Source organism: Zea mays, chromosome 1 (assembly GCF_902167145.1).
Source record: "Zea mays cultivar B73 chromosome 1, Zm-B73-REFERENCE-NAM-5.0, whole genome shotgun sequence".
Taxonomy (NCBI): Eukaryota; Viridiplantae; Streptophyta; class Magnoliopsida; order Poales; family Poaceae; genus Zea; species Zea mays.
Window position 1 is genome coordinate 123253198 of NC_050096.1, and position 14081 is coordinate 123267278.

The 14081-nt window shown below is 43.5% G+C and overlaps 2 pseudogenes; both read right to left on the reverse strand.

Moving 5' to 3' along the window:
• Positions 1 to 359: 359 nt before the first annotated feature.
• Positions 360 to 1558, reverse strand: LOC103644893 (uncharacterized; annotated as a pseudogene).
• Positions 1559 to 8956: 7398 nt separating this feature from the next.
• Positions 8957 to 9819, reverse strand: LOC103644894 (uncharacterized; annotated as a pseudogene).
• Between the last annotated feature and the right edge of the window lie 4262 nt (positions 9820 to 14081).

Below are 14081 nucleotides of genomic sequence, written 5' to 3' on the forward strand. Positions count from 1 at the left end.
GAGTGAGCGCTGCACAAATCGGCCGACAGATGACCACTTCTCTCCAACTAATAATTGTCGCCATCCTGATAAACAACTCATACGGGAGCTCTTGTCTCATAGAATTTTTATTATTATTTAGCTCTTAAACAATCAACCTTTTTCTCTCTAAATAATTTACCAGCATCTGTTTTCTTTTCTCCCGCACGCCATGGTCTGCTCAGGCTTGCAGCCAATGCTCGACCACCGGCTACGCCACCAATGGCTGCCACTGCCAGCCCCTGGCCAGTAGCTGGTCGCTGTTCTCTGCGCCAATGGCTGCAGCCGGCCAACAGATGGCTGCCGCCCACGGTGGCCAATGGTTACTAGCGGTGTCTTGGTTAAATCAACGACCAGTCGCTCCTCTCCCTGTCTTTTTCCCCAGCCGACATTCTTCCTCCTCCCTGGTGCTCCCATTCTCCATGGCATTGCAGCAGGGAGCCCTTTCCCCAGCACGCAATAGCAAGGCCTCCACGGGCGCGCGACCCCTCGGCTCCAGCTTCCGCGGTGAGCTCCCTTCCTTCCTCCCCTCGACACCCAGTTTTCTGCAGAAGCTCCCAAGCGCAGAGCCTTTCCTCCTCTTCTTCCAAGAGCGTGTGTTCCTCGCATGGAGCCAAGCTCCCCTTTGCTCGGACGCCGGAGCTTCGAAGGCCGCCCCCAGCGTCTTCCCCTCCAACCACAACCCCCTGCGCGTCGGGTGGACGCCAGTCGGGCTCCCCCATGGCCGAAGCCGACGTCCCCTGCTCTTCCACGGCGGCGGGTCGGCACAGGCACCCACTCCGATGGTGCCTCTGCTCCTCCCATCCAGGGCGTCTGACCTCCTCTCCTTTCTCCTCCCCGCTCGGAGCTCTGCTATGGCTTCTCCCATGGCGCCTCCCCCTGCAATTTCCCCCTTCCTCCCCTCTGCTTCTGTGGCGCTCAGCACTCCTGCCCCAGGTCCGGCTGCAGCAAGGGCTCTTTTTTCCCATAGTCGAGCATGCGCTCCCAACAGCCGCGATGCCTGGTTTCTCTCCCTAGCCACTGCGCCGTCATGCTCCCTCTGCCTCTGCTTTTTTTCAGGACGCTGAGCACTCTCCCCACAGGTCGCTTTTTCCAGCTGCGCCGGACACTCTGTGATTTGGCCGCGTCGCGTCCAGGACTCCCATGGCTGCCTCCCTGGCGTACCTCGCGCAGCAGCCGTGACGCCAGTTCGCGCAGCCACGTGAATCTCCTTTGCGTCACGCCCTCGGCGTGCTCGACATAATGCCGCAGCAAGCCTGCAGCAGCAGCCTGCGGATCCCCTCCGCATCGAGAGCAGTCGCGTCGTCGATCCGTGCAACCCCGACGTCTCCGTGTCTTGCTTCGCCGTCAATCTGCGCAGTCCCCATCGCGATGCCGTCGAAACCCGCGGTGAGCTCCTCACTGTTCCGTGTTCCTGATTTTGATAACTGAACTAATAAGTTGTGTAATAATTATGTATGTCGTTTAAATCGCAGCCCCTTGTCATCGTCGCGCTTCGCGCGTCGTTTCTCGACAGAAAGCCAAACCGACATACATGCATGCGCAACTCCACTCAGATTTCGGCCAGGTTGTTCGCTTTAGAAAAATCGTGATTTCGTTTTATTTACGATTCAGTCGATGGCGTGAATATGTGCGAGAAAATATAATTGTATGAATGGACGCGAGTAGAGAAAGAAGACGAAGTAGAAAGAAACTCGTATGTTTTTATATTTTGATAAAAAAATATGCGATGTGTTGTTTGATGCGAAAAACTAAGTTACAAAATGCGGATTATGTTTTGGGAAATGTATCGATATGTGTTTATGTGAAAAGTGTAATTGTTTTATGTAATGTGATGGGATTTGTGATTATATCGGGAATATATTTATTGATGTGACGATTAGTTTAGAAAATGCTAGTTGCGTGGAGGATGTATTGTTAAGACATGAGTGTCGGAGTTCATATACTAGTGGTTACGCTACGTTGATCGAAGTGTCTCGAGTGCACGCCACCATATGGTTGTATGCGAGACAGAGTTATGCGCATGATGAGATTAGTAAAAATCCACTGGTGTCACTGGTGTTAAGTTGAGGTTTAATTACGCGTGGAAAATAATAATGGGTTTAATACTTAGAACTCTTAGTCGATAGTAAAAATTGTTTTGGTTTATATAGACAGGTGGTGACATGCCCAAGTAGTTGCCGCTTTCTCTATATTTATAAGTCGAGTCGAGACGATGCGTATTGTGCGTTCGATAAATTAGGCTTCGCATATAGTGTATGATTGTGCTCACAATTTTGAGCGGACACTCCAAGTAAGTCAAGTAGGTTTGTGATACAAGTGTGTAAAGGAGTTAGTTATTTTAGGATAATTATTGAAATACTCGGCTCGTGTGATAAACATGTATGCGTTCGTGATTTGGGAAATAAATGCATGGTGATTGCGATTTGGGGATCAGTGGTTTACGATTCGTATAGATTGGTCGATGTGCGAAAATACTTGTGAGTATGTGTGTTTATAAAAATGTGGCAGTGTATGTTGAGTCTCGGATTGCGATAATAATAGGCAAGCCGACGTGTATGTTATTTAGCGGTCTATGTCGTTGCTCTAGTTAGCCGACTGTTAGATGGCTTTGGTTAAGCTCGTAATCACGGTGATTTGCTTGTTTTGGTCTAGACGCGCATGGTTATGGTCGTGGGTAAAATTAGTGTTGTTCATGTGATGTCTAAGTAAAAATACAAATTAGTGTGTGAAGGGCGCAATCGATATACACATTTATACTGGGTTTGATTATTGTGGTGAATATGTTTGTTGATTGTGTACGGTAATTCTAACGCGCGAAATAACTTGTATAAAATTAGTAAGTCTACTTATTAGTCCTCATTTGATTAATTTAACGCTAACAAATGGTAAAGTGTTAGAATGGTTCGAGTCTCTAGAACGCGGCAATTCTTGAAGTAAATAGGAGCTGAAATTATTAGTTGCTGTTTTGGACTGCACGCAGTGATTTCCCCGTGCTGTATGTTTGATGAACCAAATTGTATTTTCTGTAGATATGTGCTATAAAAAAGTGTTAGATAACTTTATTATCTTGCTGGTGTTAAAATTTGACAGCCATAAGTCTGATCGTTTAGAAGTTATGCTTTTCACAAATTCAGTAACTGAATCTGCCCAAATTCTGTACAGATTTCAGAAACTGCATTGTTTGCCTAATTTAATGTTACAATCTGTTCATGATCGTTATAAGAAAGTTGTAGATGCTTTTCTTATCTTGCTTGTGTTAAAATTTCACAACCATAGGCCTGATAGTTTGGGAATTATGAATTTTACAAACTGGTTGCTGTGTTCTGTCCACTGACAGAACATATTTCGAAAACTGTATTGTTTGATTTAGTTAAACATGGAATCACTTTTTGGTGATTATAAAAGTTATGTAGTGCTTTTGCTGAGCTTTTCAAAAAGTCTTGGATCACTCTTTTTGGTGATCTGAAGATTAAGTTATGGATGTTTAAAGTCTAAAGACTGAATCTGCCCAATTCTGGACAGTAAAGCCTTCTAGTGTCTTTTGTCCTTAGTTAAATATTGAATCATCTTGAAATGTTTATAAATGATATGTAGACAATTTTATTACCTTTCCAGAAAGTCTAGGATCAATTTGTTTGCATGTCTGAATCTTCAGTTGTGAATTTTTGAAGTTGCAATTCTAAATCTGTCCAAATCTGGACAGAGCTACTGTGTTTGCATAATTCGACCTTGCTAAGTATTTAATCATGTTGAGATGACAATACCAAAGTTGTAGAGCACTTCTTAAGCTTTCCAGAAAGTCCTAGTTTGATATTTTTGGACTAATAATTGAAGAGTTATGATTAAAATAAGTAACTGCTGTATTGCTGTCCAAAAATTCTGCTAGTGCTTATTTGATTGTTAGTTCACCCTTTTGGCTAAAATGGTTGTTTAACACTAAATTAATATAGACTTGCCATGACTAAGCTTAATAATGCATGTGTGTCATGCTTTATATGTTTCTTGCTCTAGTTGATTGTGATATAGGAGTTCCGTAGTTATTGATGCCTACGTCCTCTGTTAAACTTGTGCTTGAGATGCTTTTGTATGACCACTAGAAGAACTAATGAAAAGTAGTATCAAATTAAATAAATACTTGTACCCGTGATGTTGTGTTTGTGGTGGCTATGTATATGGTAGTGTTTGTCGGTTTCTTAGTAGTGTTAAATTCGTAGGTCAATAACGTATGGCTAATTAGCACCTACGCATGATTGTTGGCGATACCGTGTCTTGCACCTTATATCTAGCTCGCTACCATGTGTCCTTATATATATCTTGTGATATCTTTCATTATATTCATACATATGCATCTTGCATCTCATTTAGAACCGAAAGATGATGATCGTGCAAGTGATGTGGTGCCAACCACAAGGTGCAGTCAGTGGACGATCCAAGGAAGGATGGACTTAACCAGTGGATGCTCGCCAAGCAAGTACCTCCCCCAGCAAACACTGTCTAAGTGTTAAATTAAAGGCAAGCCCCGGTTTTATGCATAACCGTTTATATATGCTATTTTACTACACTTAATGTTTGTAGGCTTGTACCGTGCACTTAAGTGTAGGAGTTGGTTGAAACCCTAGTTGCATGAACTCAGGATTCCTTTTGAGATGGATACTAGTATCCTAGGTCGAGTAGCTGCTTGCTAATCAGGATCTCGGTAGAAGTCGAGTGATTTTTCCAGCACTCGCGCGAGGTCAGGAATTGGTTGTATCCAATTTTGATAACAGAATGATGATAGTCTGTGGACACGGATCCATGGGGATGCGTTGTCTACGAGACGAAATTGGAATAAGGATTAACGTGCGGATACCTGTGTCAAGCGTTTGAAAGTACTAAACACATGTCGAGAAAAATGGTAACCGGTAAACCTTGTACCTGAGTGAAGCCGGGCGCGGACTTTATCCCTCATGCGACCTGAGACTGGGTCTCCCATTCTAGATATGGTGGGTACAAGTGCGGCCACTGCACGACGGCAGTCCGGGTCAGTGGAGCATTGTATGCCAAGGCGGTGAGGCCTGGCCGCGAACGGGGAATCGATGGGGACGGTTGACATGTGTGGGAACGGAGTGCCCTGACATGTCGTGTGTTTAGGTTTACCTTGCAAGGTTAAAACTCGATTCGAATCGTCTGCTTCTCGTAGCTAATGAGACTGCTTGATCCATTGTACTGCATTGAGTAAAAAGTGGAAATGAGACACTGGAAAAGATATTGATTGATATAATGTTTGATACCATGTATGAGTAGATAGGTTCTCATCTAGTCTAAATTACTATTCTAGAACTTGAAAAGCTAAAACTTGTTTTTAGACTCAGCTAGTGCTTTTGGCAAACCAAACCCCTCAACCAAACAACTGCATGTCTAGAGGTAGAGGAGTAGACTCCTCACACCGGGTAAGTCTAGCTGAGTATTAGTATACTCAGCCTTGCTTGTGGCATAATTTTTGCAGGTACCTCCTTGATTTGGTTGATGGTGTGACTTGGCCTTCATCCCTGCCACCGGGATAGACGGTCGAGTGGGTTACTGCTTCCGCAGGAGAGGACCAGGAGGAGTAGCGTGGCCAGGCTTCGCCATGTTACTCGGTTTTCTCCATTAGTTATTTCTGCTGCATTAAAACTTATGGTTATTATTTCTGAAACTCCGATAATGTAATCACTATTGATACTTATTAAATTTGTGGTATTATGCTTTATTGTATTTCTCTGTGCCTCACCTTCGAGTGAGCTAGTGGTATTCGATCCTGGATAAGTGGCTTTATCGGACTAGATCCGAGGGACTGATGGGTTATTCTGATTTAAGTGTGTTGCTGCCTTTAAGGGTGCGACTTGGGCACTTAAGCTGGAATAATTCGGGCGGTTCCGCCACAGCTGGTATTGGAGCGAATACCAGTACAGAGAAGTTAATAAGTCATAATTACCAACCTTTTCTAAAGTAAAACTTGCTTAGAAATCGAAGTTGGATAGATATCATGACGATAAGGATAGACCTAGTACGTGAAGCCTTAGGAAATAGATGGGTAGCTAGGTGGCTATTTATATAGGCCATAAAGGCTACTAATACTATTAATAAGGATGCTGTAGAAGCACCCAAAAAATTAGTTAGGTCTGAGAAGACGACTAGAATGAGCATGCATCATGATTGTCGCATTATCATTGTCTTTTGCACACCAACATGCTTCTCTCACCTTTATTCCAATAATAATAACTTGTGAATAATGTGATGTACTGCTATGTTAGAAATACCTTACCTCGTGTCAGAATGGTAAGTCTTGTTAGGTCGTGCTATGTGTCTCTCTTGCCTTGCCATCTAGGTAGTATTGTAATTGTTCAACCCTTTTTGCTAATAAAAATTGTTGCCTGTTTTGCCAAAAAAAAGACCCCCCTCCAAACAACCTCAAGTTTAGCAAGTAAAATCTTCAAAAAAATTTATCACATGCTGGTGTTGGTGTTTTCTAGCCCTCGTGTGTTTACCCTTGAATTTACACCTCCACAGCTTATAGAACCCCATAGCTGGACCGCTAGTTCAACCTAAAGCTTCCTTGTGAACTTGTTTATATTAAAAAAAATAATAAAACTTTGGTTGGTGTCTATTGCGCAAAACAATATCCAGTCCCAAATTCTTCTTGGAAGCCTTGTCCAAAATTCTCATTAAATTCTCCTATGCTCAACCTAGAAGCCATCTGCGTTAATGACCTCTCTTTTCACCTGGATCTAGTAAACATTTACCTTTGTGAATCGTGTTGTGGCTTTATCATCCGAATCTCTGGATCCCCTATTGACTCTGACCCGTTCTCTGGTTATCTGCTATAACCCGTTCTCAAGTATCGGATGTTGATCTACCTAAATCTCTCCATTCGGGTCATTCTCATGCCCTTTCTCTAAGGATCATGACGTCGATTTATCAACTTATCTCTAAATGACATCTCCATGTGAATTAATGGATGATGTTGCAGTTATTTTTAGATCTCTCATGTCTCAAAAAGCTCATCAATCCTGATCTCATGGGTGGTTCCTCCTCATATCAAAATCTCGTATATATCTTTTGCCTGATAATCTCCATGTTGATCATAAAATGGTTCTTTGAGTTGAAGAAAATTCTTATGTGATGCTCTTTTGGGCCAGCAATCTTTGCTTCAACTTCAGTCACATTTTCTGAGCCATACTCTCGTGGGCTCCATCTATCTGTGCTATGTGGATTTCTCATTGGTTGTGTTTGGTAATGGTATTATGGCTAACGACTGATGGTGCCGCGACGAAACCGAGAGCCTACTATGGTGCACACATGGTTGAGCTGCTCGGCACGCGCTTGTATCGCGGTTAATGGTCGTGATCCATTATGAGACTATACTGATGTGATATCTTTTGTGGACATTCTCTCAGAGTGATCGTGGCATTTTGTCTCAAGATGTCGCGATGTTCTATCCAAATCAATCTTCAGTATCATGTCTGATTGCATCTTATGGATTGGCATCAACTATCAGCTTGGGAGTTACATGCTTCTCCACCCTTGAAGATCCTCATTCGAATCTCGGGACGAGATTCCTTTAAGAGGGGAAGGCTGTGACACCCCAGGTGTCTATTTCGTGTTACGTCGGGAGATTTATCCCAATCTCAGATGCTCAGTGAAAATTTCTATTTTTTCGCTCGCGTATGTCTCTGATTATCCGGATTATTCATCCACATTTCACCGAATTCGGAGTTATTCAGTCTCACAGAAGGCCAAATTTGGAGCCTATTAAAACTTTTATTTCTCGGCATGAATGCAAACTCAAAAATCATTCTCGATTTATAAATCTCGTTCAAAGCTCATTTAATCAAGCGCTCGACAGTTGCTAGTCGAGCTGTGTCTGAATCCAATTTCTCGATGTTCGATCTATGTCCAAAAATTAATCCCAGTCCGTATTCTCAAGCAGAATCTCCAATGTGTCGTCCTCTAATAAATTTTTATCCAACTCGGCTAAAAATCCCTGTGTCCAATCTAAATTCAAAAATCAACATCGGCAATGATTTTTATTAATCCGACTCGTTTTATTTCGATAACGAATCCGAAGCCGATCGATCTCGATTCATTTTATTCTACTTATGCGCGAGAATTTAATTTCCAAGCAACACCCAAATAAAATGTTTCGGATCATTGTATTCTATGGGCTCGCGTTCGTCCGGACCTCAGTTCGCTCTGTTCCCTGCGTCGTCGGTCTCAGCCAACGAGTGAGCGCTGCACAAATCGGCCGACAGATGACCACTTCTCTCCAACTAATAATTGTCGCCATCCTGATAAACAACTCATACGGGAGCTCTTGTCTCAGAGAATTTTTTTATTATTTAGCTCTTAAACAATCAACCTTTTTCTCTCTAAATAATTTACCAGCATCTGTTTTCTTTTCTCCCGCACGCCATGGTCTGCTCAGGCTTGCAGCCAATGCCCGACCACCGGCTACGCCAGCCAACGGCTGCCACTGCCAGCCCCTGGCCAGTAGCTGGTCGCCGTTCTCTGCGCCAATGGCTGCAGCCGGCCAACAGATGGCTGCCGCCCACGGTGGCCAATGGTTACCAGCGGTCTCTTGGTTAAATCAACGACCAGCCGCTCCTCTCCCTGTCTTTTTCCCCAGCCGACATTCTTCCTCCTCCCTGGTGCTCCCATTCTCCACGGCATTGCAGCAGGGAGCCCTTTCCCCAGCGCAATAGCAAGGCCTCCATGGGCGCGCGACCCCTCGGCTCCAGCTTCCGCGGCGAGCTCCCTTCCTTCCTCCCCTCGACACCCAGTTTTCTGCAGAAGCTCCCAAGCGCAGAGCCTTTCCTCCTCTTCTTCCAAGAGCGTGTGTTCCTCGCATGGAGCCAAGCTCCCCTTTGCTCGGACGTCGGAGCTCCGAAGGCCGCCCCCAGCGTCTTCCCCTCCAACCTCAACCCCCCTGCGCGTCGGGTGGACGCCAGTCGGGCTCCCCCATGGCCGAAGCCGACGTCCCCTGCTCTTCCACGGCGGCGGGTCGGCACAGGCACCCACTCCGATGGCGCCTCTGCTCCTCCCATCCAGGGCGTCCGACCTCCTCTCCTTTCTCCTCCCCGCTCGGAGCTCTGCTATGGCTTCTCCCATGGCGCCTCCCACTGCAATTTCCCCCTTCCTCCCCTCTGCTTCTGTGGCGCTCAGCACTCCTGCCCCAGGTCCGGCTGCAGCAAGCGCTCTTTTTTCCCATAGCCGAGCATGCGCTCCCAACAGCCGCGATGCCTGGTTTCTCTCCCTAGCCACTGCGCCGTCATGCTCCCTCTGCCCCTGCTTTTTTTTCAGGACGCTGAGCACCCTCCCCACAGGTCGCTTTTTCCAACTGCGCCGGACACTATGTGATTTGGCCGCGTCGCGTCCAGGACTCCCATGGCTGCCTCCCTGGCGTACCTCCCGCAGCAGCCGCGACGCCAGTTCGCGCAGCCACGTGAATCTCCTTTGCGTCACGCCCTCGGCGTGCTCGACATAATGCTGCAGCAAGCCTGCAGCAGCAGCTCCGGATCCCCTCCGCATCGAGAGCAGCCGCGTCGTCGATCCGTGCAACCCCGACGTCTCCGTGTCTTGCTTCGCCGTCAATCTGCGCAATCCCCGTCGCGATGTCGTCGAAACCCGCGGTGAGCTCCTCGCTGTTCTGTGTTCCTGATTTTGATAACTGAACTAATAAGTTGTGTAATAATTATGTATGTCGTTTAAATCGCAGCCCCTTGTCATCGTCGCGCTTCACGCGTCGTTTCTCGACAGAAAGCCAAACCGACATACATGCATGCGCAACTCCACTCGGATTTCGGCCAGGTTGTTCGCTTTAGAAAAATCATGATTTCGTTTTATTTACGATTCAGTCGATGGCGTGAATATGTGCGTGAAAATATAATTGTATGAATGGACGCGAGTAGAGAAAGAAGACGAAGTAGAAAGAAACTCGTATGTTTTTATATTTTGATAAAAAAAATATGTGATGTGTTGTTTGATGCGAAAAACTAAGTTACAAAATGCGGATTATGTTTTGGGAAATGTATCGATATGTGTTTATGTGAAAAGTGTAATTGTTTTATGCAATGTGATGGGATTTGTGAATATATCGGGAATATATTTATTGATGTGACGAGTAGTTTAGAAAATGCTAGTTGCGTGGAGGATGTATTGTTAAGACATGAGTGTCGGAGTTCATATACTAGTTACGCTACGTTGATCGAAGTGTCTCGAGTGCACGCAACCATATGGTTGTATGCGAGACAGAGTTATGCGCATGATGAGTTTAGTAAAAATCCACTGGTGTCACTGGTATTAAGTTGAGGTTTAATTACGCGTGGAAAATAATAATGGGTTTAATACTTAGAACTCTTAGTCGATAGTAAAAATTGTTTTGGTTTATATAGACAGGTGGTGACATGCCCAAGTAGTTGCCGCTTTCTCTATATTTATAAGTCGAGTCGAGACGATGCGTATTGTGCGTTCGATAAATTAGGCTTCGCATATAGTGTATGATTGTGCTCACAATTTTGAGCGGACACTCCAAGTAAGTCAAGTAGGTTTGTGATACAAGTGTGTAATGGAGTTAGTTATTTTAGGATAATTATTGAAATACTCGGCTCGTGTGATAAACATGTATGCGTTCGTGATTTGGGAAATAAATGCATGGTGATTGCGATTTGAGGATCAGTGGTTTACGATTCGTATAGATTGGTCGATGTGCGAAAATACTTGTGAGTATGTGTGTTTATAAAAATGTGGCAGTGTATGTTGAGTCTCGGATTGCGATAATAATAGGCAAGCCGACGTGTATGTTATTTAGCGGTCTATGTCATTGCTCTAGTTAGCCGACTGTTAGATGGCTTTGGTTAAGCTCGTAATCACGGTGATTTGCTTGTTTTGGTCTAGACGCGCATGGTTATGGTCGCGGGTAAAATTAGTGTTGTTCATGTGATGTCTAAGTAAAAATACAAATTAGTGTGTGAAGGGCGCAATCGATATACACATTTATACCGGGTTTGATTATTGTGGTGAATATGTTTGTTGATTGTGTACGGTAATTCTAACGCGCGAAATAACTTGTATAAAATTAGTAAGTCTACTTATTAGTCCTCATTTGATTAATTTAACGCTAACAAATGGTAAAGTGTTAGAATGGTTCGAGTCTCTAGAACGCGGCAATTCTTGAAGTAAATAGGAGCTGAAATTATTAGTTGCTGTTTTGGACAGCACGCAGTGATTTCCCCGTGCTGTATGTTTGATGAACCAAATTGTATTTTCTGTAGATATGTGCTATAAAAAAGTGGTAGATAAGTTTATTATCTTGCTGGTGTTAAAATTTGACAGCCATAAGTCTGATCGTTTAGAAGTTATGCTTTTCACAAATTCAGTAACTGAATCTGCCCAAATTCTATACAGATTTCAGAAACTGCATTGTTTTCCTAATTTAATGTTACAATCTGTTCATGATCGTTATAAGAAAGTTGTAGATGCTTTTCTTATATTGCTTGTGTTAAAATTTCACAACCATAGGCCTGACAGTTTGGGAATTATGAATTTTACAAACTGGTTGCTGTGTTCTGTCCACTGACAGAACATATTTTGAAAACTGTATTGTTTGATTTAGTTAAACATGGAATCACTTTTTGGTGATTATAAAAGTTATGTAGTGCTTTTTCTGAGCTTTTCAAAAAGTCTTGGATCACTCTTTTTGGTGATCTGAAGATTAAGTTATGGATGTTTAAAGTCTAAAGACTGAATCTGCCCAATTCTGGACAGCAAAGCCTTCTAGTGTCTTTTGTCCTTAGTTAAATATTGAATCATCTTGAAATGTTTATAAATGATATGTAGACAATTTTATTACCTTTCCAGAAAGTCTAGGATCAATTTGTTTGCATGTCTGAATCTTCAGTTGTGAATTTTTGAAGTTGCAATTCTGAATCTGTCCAAATCTGGACAGAGCTACTGTGTTTGCACAATTTGATCTTGCTAAGTGTTTAATCATGTTGAGATGACAATACCAAAGTTGTAGAGCACTTCTTAAGCTTTCCAGAAAGTCCTAGTTTGATATTTTTGGACTAATAATTGAAGAGTTATGATTAAAACAAGTAACTGCTGTATTGCTGTCCAAAAATTCTGCTAGTGCTTATTTGATTGTTAGTTCACCCTTTTGGCTAAAAATGGTTGGTTAACACTAAATTAATATAGACTTGCCATGACTAAGCTTAATAATGCATGTGTGTCATGCTTTATATGTTTCTTGCTCTAGTTGATTGTGATATAGGAGTTCCGTAGTTATTGATGCCTACGTCCTCTGTTAAACTTGTGCTTGGGATGCTTTTGTATGACCACTAGAAGAACTAATGAAAAGTCATATCAAATTAAATAAATACTTGTACCCGTGATGTTGTGTTTGTGGTAGCTATGTATATGATAGTGTTTGTCGGTTTCTTAGTAGTGTTAAATTCGTAGGTCAATAACGTATGGCTAATTAGCACCTACGTATGATTGTTGGCGATACCGTGTCTTGCACCTTATATCTAGCTTGCTACCGTGTGTCCTTATATATATCTTGTGATATCTTTCATTATATTCATACATATGCATCTTGCATCTCATTTAGGACCGAAAGATGATGATCGTGCAAGTGATGTGGTGCCAACCACAAGGTGCAGTCAGTGGACGATCCAAGGAAGGATGGACTTAACCAGTGGATGCTCGCCAAGCAAGTACCTCCCCCAGCAAACACTGTCTAAGTGTTAAATTAAAGGCAAGCCCCGGTTTTATGCATAACCGTTTATATATGCTATTTTACTACACTTAATGTTTGTAGGCTTGTACCGTGCACTTAAGTGTAGGAGTTGGTTGAAACCCTAGTTGCATGAACTCAGGATTCCTTTTGAGATGGATACTAGTATCCTAGGTCGAGTAGCTGCTTGCTAATCAGGATCTCGGTAGAAGTCGAGTGATTTTTCCAGCACTCGCGCGAGGTCAGGAATTGGTTGTATCCAATTTTGATAACAGAATGATGATGATCTGTGGACACGGATCCATGGGGATGCGTTGTCTATGAGACGAAATTGGAATAAGGATTAACGTGCGGATACCTGTGTCAAGCGTTTGAAAGTACTAAACACATGTCGGGAAAAATGGTAACCGATAAACCTAGTACCTGAGTGAAGCCGGGCGCGGACTTTATCCCTCATGCGACCTGAGACTTGGTCTCCCATTCTAGATATGGTGGGTACAAGTTCGGCCACTGCACGACGGTAGTCGGGGTCAGTGGAGCATTGTATGCCAAGGCGGTGAGGCCTGGCCGCGAACGGGGAATCGATGGGGACGGTTGACATGTGTGGGGATGGAGTGCCCTGACATGTCGTGTGTTTAGGTTTACCTTGCAAGGTTAAAACTCGATTCGAATCGTCTGCTTCTCGCAGCTAATGAGACTGCTTGATCCATTGTACTGCATTGAGTAAAAAGTGGAAATGAGACACTAGAAAAGATATTGATTGATATAATGTTTGATACCATGTATGAGTAGATAGGTTCTCATCTAGTCTAAATTACTATTCTAGAACTTGAAAAGCTAAAACTTGTTTTTAGACTCAGCTAGTGCTTTTGGCAAACCAAACCCCTCAGCCAAACAGCTGCATGTCTAGAGGTAGAGGAGTAGACTCCTCACACCGGGTAAGTCTAGCTGAGTATTAGTATACTCAGCCTTGCTTGTGGCATAATTTTTGCAGGTACCTCCTTGATTTGGTTGATGGTGTGACTTGGCCTTCATCCCTGCCACCGGGATAGACGGTCGAGTGGGTTACTGCTTCCGCAGGAGAGGACCAGGAGGAGTAGCGTGGCCAGGCTTCGCCATGTTACTCTGTTTTCTCCATTAGTTATTTCTGCTGCATTAAAACTTATGGTTATTATTTCTGAAACTCCGATAATGTAATCACTATTGATACTTATTAAATTTGTGGTATTATGCTTTATTGTATTTCTCTGTGCCTCACCTTCGAGTGAGTTAGTGGTATTCGATCCTGGATAAGTGGCTTTATCGGACT